General features: G+C 40.9%; 1 protein-coding gene across 1 annotated transcript in view; it reads right to left on the bottom strand.

Annotated features, from left to right (window-relative positions):
• Nucleotides 1-10,470, bottom strand: part of LOC102194942 (monocarboxylate transporter 1-like) — a 33,939-nt gene extending 23,469 nt beyond the window's left edge. Inside the window, exon 1 of the mRNA XM_005741054.2 lies at nucleotides 10,233-10,470. The gene's annotated coding sequence lies outside the window, so the exon portion shown is untranslated. The remainder of the gene's footprint in view (nucleotides 1-10,232) is intronic.
• Nucleotides 10,471-12,651: the final 2,181 nt, after the last annotated feature.

Here is a 12,651-nt window from a genome sequence, read left to right as displayed (position 1 = left end):
AAAAAAAAAAGAAAAGTTTTTCCTTCCCACTGTCACCAAGTGCTGGCTCAAAACACGTTTAATTGTTTGGCTTTTCTCTGTATTATTGTAAGGTCCATCTTACAATATAAATCACCTTGAATCAGAATACTTCATTAATTCCTAAGGAAATTAGGAAGAGACTGCTATTGTGTAAATAAAGTTGAATTTTGTTTTGCTACCTATGAAGTGACAGATAATTGGGCCCACTGCCTTTGAAATACAGCAGGCCTTCTATGCAAAGTCATTGCTTGTAGGAAAAGATTTTGCTGCAGGTATTCAAGTTCCAGCTGGGCTTCAAGTCCACTGGCGAGAACCCTGCGCTTATGAATAAACACGCGAGCTGGTTGCCGATACACGTGTATAGCAAGTATTCTTCAGCACCATTTCAAGTATTCAAGCACCCAGGAGGAAGACCAGCAGGTAGGTTGAGAGAGCTTACCACATCCCAGTTGGTCTGCACTTTGCAGAGTGCCAACACGCGGTGTATTTCATCGTATGGGTTTAACAGACCTATTATGTTACTACTCATACTAAAAGTGGTCTGTGCAATGAGCATGTGTCACCATTCCTGAAAAGGAAGGGATGACACTGAGGTCATCTCCATCCAGTTTTACCTGCATAAAAATAATGTGACCTTTTGAGATATTATATGGCTAGACATGACCTCCACGTGCGCCATTATGCAGACACATGGGAGTTTCTGAAACTCAGCGGGACTCTAGACTGAGTCATGATGTACCAAGACAGTTCAGTTCTCTCAATATTTAGGCCACAAGGGTTGAAGCAATGTTGCAAAAACATCAGTGGATTTACAGCTAATTATGGGAAGTTTCTGACAATTTTAAAAGCAATTACTGAGACAGGCTTGTTAAATGGTGAAGAGCAAACAAGGCAGTTCTACTTCCTCTTTACATGCCTGTTCTGACGGTTTCAGACTCCTCACATTAACAACTACAGAGCTGCCAAACACACACAGCTGAGACCTCAACATGAACCCTAATGGCCATTAAATAACTTTTACTCCAAGCTGGCTGGTCTACACTGCATGCCTGGTCGGATCTTCTGTCGTAGACTTTGGTTCACACACACACACACGCGCACGCACACACACACACACACACACACACACTACCATCACAGGAATAATTTCAGAGTATCTCCGTGTACTTGTATTTATTCATTAGAAAACATTCCTCTCCGTCGTCACGTCACCACGTCACTCACTCAGCACTCAGCCCAGTGGCTTAATGTTACCTAACAAACGATCTTACCACTGGTGCAATTTTGAAGGAGGTCCAGATTAGGCCAACTAAATGTCAGTAGCTCAGATACTTTGGCTCTGGCCTTTAATGTATCATGACCTTCAAGAAAGCCAACTGTAAGTCATCCAGGGGCCACAAAGTAAGCCTGGCAACAGCAGTCAGGTCTTCATGTTGCTCAAGGAGTTGTTACCCAAGTCCACTTTCAGTGACCTCACCATGCAGAGTTCTCACATGCTTGTGCAAACACTTGCACTGTACCTCAAGTCAAAGTCAACCTTTGATGTGCTGCACTTAAGTGCAATTTCATAAGGGAAAAAAGCCTAAATGTAATGTTCCAATCACCATAACAAAAAACAAAAAGAAAAAAAGAAAAAAAAGGGGGGGCATAAAAGTCCCATCAATTGTTACTGAGTCAGCGATAAGCTAAGCAGTGGGGTCCTGACATGAGTTGCACCACTGCCTTCCTGTGCTGAGGAGGAATGTGATGACACTGCACCCAATCTTCCTTTATTACTGACAAATCAAACTGCACTGTGTGCATTTTAAGTGTCCCCCACCACCCAGAGTTTCCTCTTCACTCCAACTTGTGGATGTTTCTATTTGAGGCTGATGAAATAGTCCCATCAGGCTCATTTGTGATCCTCATCATTTACAGGAAAATGTGACACTAACTGCTAGACCGAGAGCAAACATCGCAAAGGAAGCTAAAAGGAAAGGGTCAGCAGTTTGATGCATGTTTGAAATGGACTTAACCACCAACTGTGGTCAAGATGACATCTGATGAAAAGCTCCACAGACGCCGCGCTTCCTTTCTGCCGCTCACTCACCATGTTCCTTTACACTTGTTGGGAAGGTTTTACTACACTTAAACATAATGAGTTCTTGGAAGACTAGCCTCTTTTTAAGTACATATTTCCTTCCCTCTCGCTTATGAATTAAAATCCAGTAGAGTTCATTTAACGCTGAAATGTCATTAAAACACTGACAGATGCCAAAAGTCAGGGTCTTAAAACTGATCGGGATCTGTGAATCTTTATTATACCTATGAGTAAATCAATACTTACACAATGCGTTGATTTTTCTATTCACGGAAACAAAGTGAAATAGTTGCACAGCTGCAATTTGATAACTGGAAAAACAGATCAAAACACAGGATGTTACAATAAGCCATGTTCCCTTTTTTAATGCCTTCAAGCATGAATGAAAGATGTCGCAGATCAGGAGAGCAATATCTGCAATTCAGTCTTTGGTAACTGAAGCTAATAAAAATAAGCTTTTTAAAGCAAGTTAATCTGTATTTTGTTCTTTGTACTGCGTGACCGTGGGTTACCTTATGTACTTGGGACAGAAAGGTCATCAGAGGCCAGATCTGGCTTGAACACGCCAGCTTCTCAATTACACTTGGAAAGGGAACAGCTTATAACAACATATAATGTTTCTTTCTGCATACTGGATCCCATTTTAGCACCATACTAACCATACCAAGACTAAGACACATTACTTTCAATTTCTCCAGGAAATGTGACATTTTCTGAACAGTGATGCTCTGTAGACCAACAGCAAGCTAAGCAAACTTTGAATAATTTAGTCCATGCAAAACAGTTGCCCCATTACAAACTTTGTTCGTATCATATACAAATAGCCTTGACTGTTACTAGCCTTAATTGTAGTAATCAACCTCATTACTGCTCTGTGTCTTCAGAGTGTTTGATATGGGTGTAAACTTCCTGACAGGAAACTAAAAAGAACGTGTTTTTTAAACTACCCCTTTTTCATTAGTAGTATAGTATAGTAGGGCTGCACGGTTTGCATAAAATGAGAATCACGATTTTTTGGCTTAGAATTGAGATCACGATTCTCTCACGATTTTCTTTTCCAGTATAAATATTTATTGCACTTATTAACTGCACATCAACTTCGTAACAGTTGAGACTGAACATAAAAACAATAAATAAACATAAAAACAACAAATGTCTCACGTTTTGTTGTTGCCGTAAAATGTTGTACTGCTTGAAATTCCGTCTCCACCGTTGCTCGACGCTGCGTGTATAGAACAGGTAGTGCAACAATAGTTGCGGGGCGGCACTGTGTAGCGTTTGTCTAGGGTGTTGATCATTCTCCTAAATCCCTCGTTTTGCACAGTGTTGATGGAGCCATATCTTTGGTCAGGTGATAAGTGATAGCCTCCGTAATTTCTTTGTGCCTGCGGGAGTTCGACGGGTATAGGGAAGCGCTGTATAAGGTTCCCGTTATTGATGTTTGGGTGGTTGACCGGGACGGATTTTCTCCTGTCACTTTCTCGTCATCCCTGACGTGCTCTCCGTTGTTTTTTCCCTGCTAATTTTAGCATCACACGGCACAGCTTCTGTATCACGTGGTATAAGGCTCCGCCCTTGTCATTTGTTGAGCAGGAAGAGTGAGCGCTTGATTTCATGCAGATTATGTCCCGGATCAAAATGCGGTACAATCGTCGTAGTCTTTTTTTTCTTCTTTTTTTATAATCGTTGTTATTTGGAAATGAGATCGCGATTTTCTAACGATTAATCGTGCAGCCCTATAGTATAGTATAATAATAACAACAACAATAGATTGGATTTATATAGCGCTTTTCAAGGCACCCAAAGCGCTTTACAATGCCACTATTCATTCACTCTCGCATTCACACACTGGTGGAGGCAAGCTACGGTTGTAGCCACAGCTGCCCTGGGGCAGACTGATAGAAGTGAGGCTGCCATATCGGCCCCCAGTAGGCAGTAGGGTAAAGTGTCTTGCCCAAGGACACAACAACCAGGACAGAGAGCCCGGGGATCGAACCGGCGACCTTCCAGTTACAGATGCGCTTCCCATACATGAATCAAAAAAAAGCTGCTCGAGGTGAATCTTGCATGCTCTTACCGAAAGATTCCCAGAAAAGAAGTACACTGTACCGTGGGATGTTCTGTCAACCAAAAAGGACTACACACAAAAATCAGTTAGAAAAAAGAAAAAGCTACTACATAGTAGTGCACAAAGGCCTTGAGTAAAAAATAAAGACCTAAAGCTGCCTGGAGAAGTTACTGTGAGAGCTACCCATCTTATGATGGCTCCAAGTTTGTTTAAGGGTACCTGGAAACCAAAAATCCCTTCAGAAAGAAGAGATTTCTCTTTTTTTCCAGTTTTATCCACTTCAAAAGATTCCTGGACCTGAATTGGAGGACACAAGATTGTTTGTTGGATTGTGTAGAATTATCTGACAATGACATGGATGAAGGTTATGCCAGTGGATCTTATTCCTAAGCAAAACTGGGTTTTTTTTGTTTATTTGTTTTTGTAGGCATTCCAGACGTGTTTCTGCAGATATGAATACAGGTGGGCATTGAAACGTTTGGTTTGCACTTCTGTGTACCTCTGCTGCCTTACAAATGTGCAGTGTGCGAATAAGAGGCTTGCTACAAAAACAAATTCTCACTTCATGTATTGCAAAAACCCAACTACATGTGCATCACCGGTTAGAAACGTTCGTTTTATACGTCACAGACCAAACCAGCATCAGATATCATGTCACCCAGACAGAAAGAAGTGAGATGTGAAGTTTACGGACTGCTGTTAATGTGAAACAGGCTTCACCAGTGGGAACGGAATAATGCTACCTTTTCCCCTGAGGTCCTACTGAGCTGTGCTGAAGCCCAGTTAGGTGTTTGTGTGCGCCAGTAAAGCAGGACAGGTCCTGAAGGAACCATCAATGAGGCCATTCATCCCCACTAACAACGCTTCTCTCAGAGTGTAGAGGGGATGGGGTTACCTGAAATCCAACAGACTGAGAATAAATAAGTGGGTACAGCAAGTGAAAGGTTACAAAAGTCTGACAATAAATCAAACTGAGGCTGGATTTATACAATGTGCCCTTGTACTGAGATTAATGACCAACCTTTAGAGGGTTCGACTGCAGGACAAACACTATCAGCACTGAGATTAAAAATACCAGGCCTACTTAATTTCCCAAATGAAAGACAAGATACTGCAGCCACTCACTGAAAACTGGTGACAGGAAGCAAGGGAAGGAAGAGAGAGAAGAGGGTTAAGCAGGGAGGAGTGAGTGTGCAATTTTACAGCATCATGATGACTCAGGACTTCCTTAACCCCATGACTGAGCATAAGACAACGTAAGTTTTGAACTCTCACTTTCGATTGGATTTTAATATCTTGGAACAGCAGAAAAATTACTTTAGATGACACAAGATGATCTTTTCAGTTAAGACTTGTTTTTATATAAACCAACTGAACCCATTTTTCTGATCATTACACCAAACAATATTACTAGTCAAAATAACTGCAGTGTGATGTTTACCAGCTTGCAGTGATTAGCACTTAAACCCCACTGCTGTTAATGTGGCCCCATTGTGCATTTCAGAAACTCACGTACACATAAATCCTTATACTCTTGCATGCAAAGCCTGTGCATGTACACACGCACGTAGGCCTGATCGAGGACAATCAGCTGCCACACGCAAATGTTCTAGCCTGGAGTCCAGCGATGCTCACGTAAAGCTCGTGCAGGTGTAAATGCACGTACTCAAACCATGACCAGTGTCAAATACTACTATAGCATTCAGATACTCGCATTACAGGATTCCTCTTTGTTGTGGAGTATCTGCTTAACTGACCCGTTTATTGGAGAAAATAAAATATGGATTTTTTCTAAGGCCAAGTTTTAAATATTTAAACAGGACTTTTTATTTCTTCAAACAAGCTGAAAGGCCAAAATTACAGATTTGGATTATTAGATGGAGGGAAAATGTTTTCCCTCCCATCTGATCACTTAATCGCTTATCATTAATTGGGGTGAATTAATAATTCATCCATTTGGATAAGGGAATTACGGGTGTGGCTGCTGTGACTGACAGGTTACCTGACACACCTGACCTGCAGTCACTAAACTGGACCTTTCCACTGCATTTATGTAGTCACTGTGACACCTTTTTAAAATATTATCCCACTTGCTTTACATTAGTCATTTGCACGCATGAACTATGTCCATGTCAGGAGAATCACTTGAGGACATTGTCAAACTTGTGGTTTCTAACATGTGGAGAACTTGTCACGTGCAGGCAGGCAGACTTGCCTTTCACCACATGAAAACAGTTTGTCCCCTCCATCATGTGGTGCCGCTTGGGTTAAGGGAACAGGAAGACGATCCGGTGTGAATTCCCTATACAATTACCTGCTCAACTTTCATATGGACTAATTACACAGACTCTGTATCTCATTGTACAACTGTATAGTGACAATAAAGGCATTCTATTCTATTCTACGGGGGAGATGACATGGTCAAGACTATTTAAAGTCCAACCTGACAAATTAAGAGATTTCTGTTCTCACGTCCTGCTGCTCTGGTTAATGTCTATAAGGTTAAGAGCTGTGGTGCCAGTGTAAAATAGCTTAAAGCTATAAATGAGAGTACCACACTGCATTTACTATCTATTGCTCCAAAAGATCCGCCTAAACCAACCCAGGTTGATTCAGGTGATAGATACTGGGTGTCTTCTCCAACCTAAACAATGCAGTCTGTAACCAACGACTTCTGGTATTAACACACTGGATACCTGCCAACAATCACAAAGACAAAGATGCACTTGGGTGTTGCAGTTTTTGAAATTTGGCTGTCATATCCTCAGAATTGATCAGTCCTAACAATAAAGATTACCTGCAACAAAGATTTAATAATGAAGTACTGCTGACTACGTGCTCACCTTACAGGCAATATCTGAGTGCTAGAACATGTCTGTAACACAAAAACCACACTGGGAAGACCTGGAAATCTTCCAATAAATGCTATGTGTGTTTTTAAACAGGAATACAACCAAGAAAGAAAGTGAACAAGTGAACTTGTTTTAATAAGGTGTTCAGTGGGAAGATATATTTGAGCCCCGGGTCCACAAAGTCAAATTTAGTATCATTTTTGGCCCCCCACAGATAAGAGAACTCACAGCTGGAGCAAAGTGTTAGTTTAATATTTAGTGCAAATGATTAACTTTGGGCTTGTGAAATGTCCGGTTAAAGCTGTGGGCTTGCGTACATAGTTGAAGAGGGGAATCTGTGACACCCATGGTGCATTTTGGCAACGAACTTTTAACCACATTAATTTGATTTCAAATGTACCTACTGGGCTCATTTCCAGTTGCACAAGGAGAACAGTATGTCACTATTATTAAGTCTAATCAGCAAACAAGTTTAAGCAGGACCTGTTCTGCTTGTTTCAAGCTCCATATTTTATTCTTGTGCCTCTATTAAAAATAACTGCACAATTCAAAGTAATCCTTATTTATCTTAAACTGTGCCTTGGTGCAGCCACTCAGTCTGAAACTAGCCATTTTAGCTCGTAGGCTTTGTATAAATGGTAATATTGGTTAGTGAACTCCTGTTGTGAAACCTCAAGCCGAGGCCCTTCACAATGGGATGTTAACACCTTGGTGTTTTGAAACTGGAAGTAACAAAAGTGCATAATTGTAGAGTAACAACTTTGCTAGCCCCGCCCTAAAGCGTACCCATGTTCTTGATTTCCATTGAAATAGGGACTGTTGTTTACAAAATAAACCTGGAATGTACATCCATTTACAGACCTTCTTAAGGCCACTCTCCCTGTCAGCTGAAACAAAACACACGAACAGCAGGTAGGTACCTGGTAAATGTGCTAAACAAAAAAAAAAAAGAAAAAGCTGAAAAGTCTATGTAGTATCTACACTTTCTCCTCCAATGGTGGATATATTTCTGTGAGAAATTTTAATCTAGTACTGTGACAATTATTCACAGTAAATAATCATTCTGACTAGTGTGGCTAGTACTTACAGGAAGTTTAAATGTTAAATATGAGCAGACACTCAGATTTCAACTTTAAGACATCTTCCTTTCAAAATATAGATGGGACTTAAAAAAAAAAAAAAAACTGTTTCAATAACTTCTGTCAGCTACAAATTGTGTTTTCCTGAAACCCAGGGGAGATGTTCAGCTGTTTAACTGTCAGTCCACTAGGGAGGCCAGAGTTCAGAGGACAGCCCCCAGCACTCAGTAGCTACAAAGAAACATAAATCCAGTGCAGTGTTTGTCCTTGTAGGGGTCACCTTGTCACCACAAGTGGAAAATGACACAGCAATCACTCATTTTATGCACCACAGCTTGAGAACATGCCCTGGTTACACACCTATTAATAAACAGTTCTGGCTGTTTGGGGACAATAAGGGTTGCATGGGATCCCTTTGCGTGTGGCTGTCATGCGATCTTTCCATTCACCCGTGACCCTGAGAGGGTCAGCATGTGAAACTCATTGAGTGAGATAACACGTTCGCCTGCAGTCAGATGCAACATACTGGAAATCACAACTAAGATGCAATTTCTATGTTGCCATTAGACCTTTTTAAACAACGGGGATGATTTGATTCTTTCTTTTCTTTGATTCAGTTTAAAATGTGAAGAAAATAGGGCAATTTCTTAAACCTGATTTCTGTTTAATTGCTAGCATGGAGCAACACTTGTGACTGCTAAAAGACTATTGTTATGCATAAGAACTTTTATGAGCCCTTTTAATCTGACTTCTGAACTCTTTACTGGTCATTTTATGGACTCAGTCGCAAGTTTCAGGTCATACAGAATAAAACATTAAGACATTAAGAGTTAGAAACTAGGATTATCCAGACTATGTTCACTGGTTTAGATTTGTCCATCACTGGCTGTTAGCCAACAAATGTACTGTTCCCAGACAGACTCTCTTGCTCATCACATCCAGTTTCAAAACACTAAGATGTGGATGGTGAAAAAAAAAAAAAAAAAAAAAAAGCTTGGGTCCATGCTATATAACATGACTTCAGAAACCATTTCTGTGATGGCACATCATCTGTATCCAGGTTTTACACCACCTACGAGCACTACACAGAAAGTTTAAGAGTAGTTTTCCATGGGGAAACGACCACAGTGGTCAGGATATGCAGGCTGAATCTCACTTCTGAATTTCTTGCAGCGGTGACTTTTAATAGTCACTGACATGGGTGGGACAATGGTGCTGACATTTTCGAATAAGAGGCAGTGGAAGAGGTTTCAGACTTGGCACTGGCAATGGTGTCCCCCCCCCAAACAGACAACAGTCAAGAGATTTTGTTCACTTTCTGAGCTCTTCACTCACTTTCCAAAGTAATAAAATACATTTTGCTTATCAAATGACTGGCATGATAACAGAAACTCATTTCCTTAAAACAATACAGACTAATCATGCCTAGTCAAGCTTTCAAGAGCTTCATTTTAAGCCAGGAAAAACACTTTGTGGGGACGTGCCAACCGAATTAAGTGAACTGGACCTGTGGGTGGATGGGGGCACGCCAAGGACCCAAAGGTCCCAGGGGGAAGGGGTGAAATCACTAGAAGAGTGAAACGTCCGTGGAAAACCACAATAGGACACGAGGGAGAGGACTCCCAGTCAACACAATGAGATGGAAAATGACAAAATTTACATCACACTGACTTTCTGTTTGACTGTTCTGGTAAAGTCACAGAAACCACTAAAATTCCTTTTTTATGCGGCTTCGACAAACCTCTCCAGCAGATGAGATGTGAGGCCTTTCACGTGTTTGTGCCACAAAACTTTTTTTTTTTTTTTTACATCCACATTGCCTTCACATGTGGATGTAAAAATAGCGGCAAGTCAGCATCACGCAACGGTAAATGAAACCACGTCGCTTCAGAGCGTCCTATAAGGCCACTTAACTTCAATCATGTGCGCCTTGTCGTAGTAAACGGACTAAACAACGACAGCGGAACTAGGTGGGATGAAAGTGGCTCACACATGAGGCGGCTAACCGAGAAGCAGAGCAAGCTAATTTAATGCAGCTTTAGCCGTTGAGCCCGAATTGTGATTTAAAACTATAAAAAGCGGATCTTTTGCCTCAACGCGCCACGTTGGGATTCTCGGTCCCGCTCACTCACCGCGGAAGGTTCTTCGGCTGCGTCCGCTGGAAGCTCGGTTGAGCTCGAGTGGCCCCCGGTGTCCCTTTTGTTGTGGAGTACAGCGACACGTTGCTACGGTACCACCTCCGGGTACCACAGACCTCAGACTGAGAGGAGTTACGGGATGGTGATGGCGTTATAACCGTAGCGCATGCGCATGTGAAAGAATCTCTGAGTCGCAGAAAGGGGAAGCTGAAAACGTGCACGAGCGACTATGAGGCGGGGCCTAGCGGGAACCATATGTAACTTCAACGGAGAACGGACGTTGCTTTGTAAAGATGAAGTCTAACACGTCACACTACGTGCTTTATGCGCCTAATTTTACAGAAGAAATGAATGGAAACCAAATGGAGTCACTCTACTGTGCCTCTATTTACTTACAGTTTTATTTGGTTTAGGTTTGAAATATTGAGAGATGCTTGAGATCTTTGTCTCGAGTAGCAGCCTAAATACTTTTTATATCCATCACCTCATATCCTAAAACCACATTGATTAGCAGAAACACTGCAATATCCAGCAGGCTGTCTCTAACAGTACAATTTATATTACTCAGACATGCCAGTATCTACCTATGCTTCAACCCCAAGTCAAAATTAAATCTAGCTTAAATTCAATAGAGCATGAATGTCAAACTGACTTTATGTAATGGGCCACACTTTGATCTTAACTGGACTGGACTGGTGAAACTTGTCGTTTGTGTCAGTGTAAAGAAGTGTAAAGAAGTGTAACTGCGCATTTAACCCTCATAATTAGAAAAAGTGGTGCAATTAAATGATAAAAAGTAAAATTACTGAAAAGCTTCTAGCAGCTCATTGCCCAGACTGTCCTGTAATCATACAGCAGAATTCACAGAAAATGTGTTTAATTTACTGTTTACATTGTAAATGAATAAATACATTTCTGTTCTAGACAGTAAAAAACTGAAAAAAACTGAGACTTTTCTCCAGTTTAATTGTTTTTCTGTTACTTCATTGCTTTAGTGTAGTGTGAATGTCTGTGGTGAAAGTCTATCAGTAGGACAAGCTGTAAAATTTATGAAAATCCAGTTAAAAGCCCTAAGTGTAAGTACTCCTCATTTATCGAGAAGGGCTGGATTGGAGTCTTTGCTAGGCTGGTTCTTGTACTTATTTTTGCAATAGAGAGTCTTTAGGGACTTTAATCCAGTAAAAGACCGTAAATTATCATTTTTCAGGAAACATAAACCAAAGACAAAGGAAGAGAGGAAAGGGGGAAGACATGTTAGGAGGTCTGAGAGAGAAGGGAAAAGAAAGGACCACAGAAAAGATTAGTGGATTTATTAATGGAGGACATACAAAGGGTTGGTGTGACAGAAGAGGATGCTTGTAATAGGATGAGATGGAGGCAGATGAGCGGCTACTGTGAATCTTAAAGCAAGAAGCCAAAAAAAGAAGATATGTAATGAGACTCTTTGGTATGTTCTGTAGTGGTCTCAAATAACTGAGTTTAGATTTCACTCAAAGTCCTTCTAGAAGCCAATCCAATCTGATTGTAAAAATTCAAGGAGCGTTTGCTGACTCTTTGCTCATACATGACTGTATTTACTTAATAGTTGCTATTAATCTTAGGCTCTCTTCCACAGTGTGTTTTTGTCCTGTCTTCCTCCCCTCACTCCAACTGGTCTCGGCAGATGTCTGTGCCGAAGGTTTCTTCTTATTAAAAGGGAGTTTTTCCTTCTTACTGTTGCCAAAGCGGTTGCTCATAGAGGGTCATATGTGTTTTTGGGTTTTCTCTGTGTTATTCTATTCTATTCTATTCTATTCTATTCTACAGCATGTGTTTATCAGCAAGTCAGTAGCATGAAGCATGCATGAATGAACAGGTGGCACCAAAGAGCATGCTGTTCACTCCAGGCTCAGGTAGCTCGCACGGCCTCTGATCAGGTCAAAACAGGCCACAATACAACAGAGGCACGTAGGACACCCTGAATTACTGATCTGAAATACATACTCAGCACTTAGTGTTAAAAGCTTGCCATATATGCTTCAGCTGCTACACACACAGATGCACACACAGTCATTAGCTGTTTATCATTACGTAATATATATTTGAACATTTTTATGATTTAGAATAAAATAAATGAGCGGTAAAGCCACAGGTAAAAATGACAGAATTACATAATATTATAATGAGCCGTCTCTCTAGGACCAAATAGTAGTTTTAGCGTTTCAGGAGGTACTAACAAGTATACAGTATATACATATTCATAGTACTTTTCTGTGTTTGGATAAAATGTCATTATATACAATGACACACATGCAGCCTCAAAAACTGCTGACTGAGCACTCCTCTGGCACTGACCGCTTCTTGGAAAATTTCATATTTCAAAAGACGTGTGTGTGTGTGTGTGTGTGTGTGTGTGTGTGTGTGTGTGTGTGTG

Source organism: Pundamilia nyererei, unplaced genomic scaffold (genome assembly GCF_000239375.1).
Source record: "Pundamilia nyererei isolate P.nyererei 1_Seehausen unplaced genomic scaffold, PunNye1.0 scaffold00106, whole genome shotgun sequence".
Taxonomy (NCBI): domain Eukaryota; kingdom Metazoa; phylum Chordata; class Actinopteri; order Cichliformes; family Cichlidae; genus Pundamilia; species Pundamilia nyererei.
This window is presented reverse-complemented; position numbering and strand designations above follow the sequence as displayed.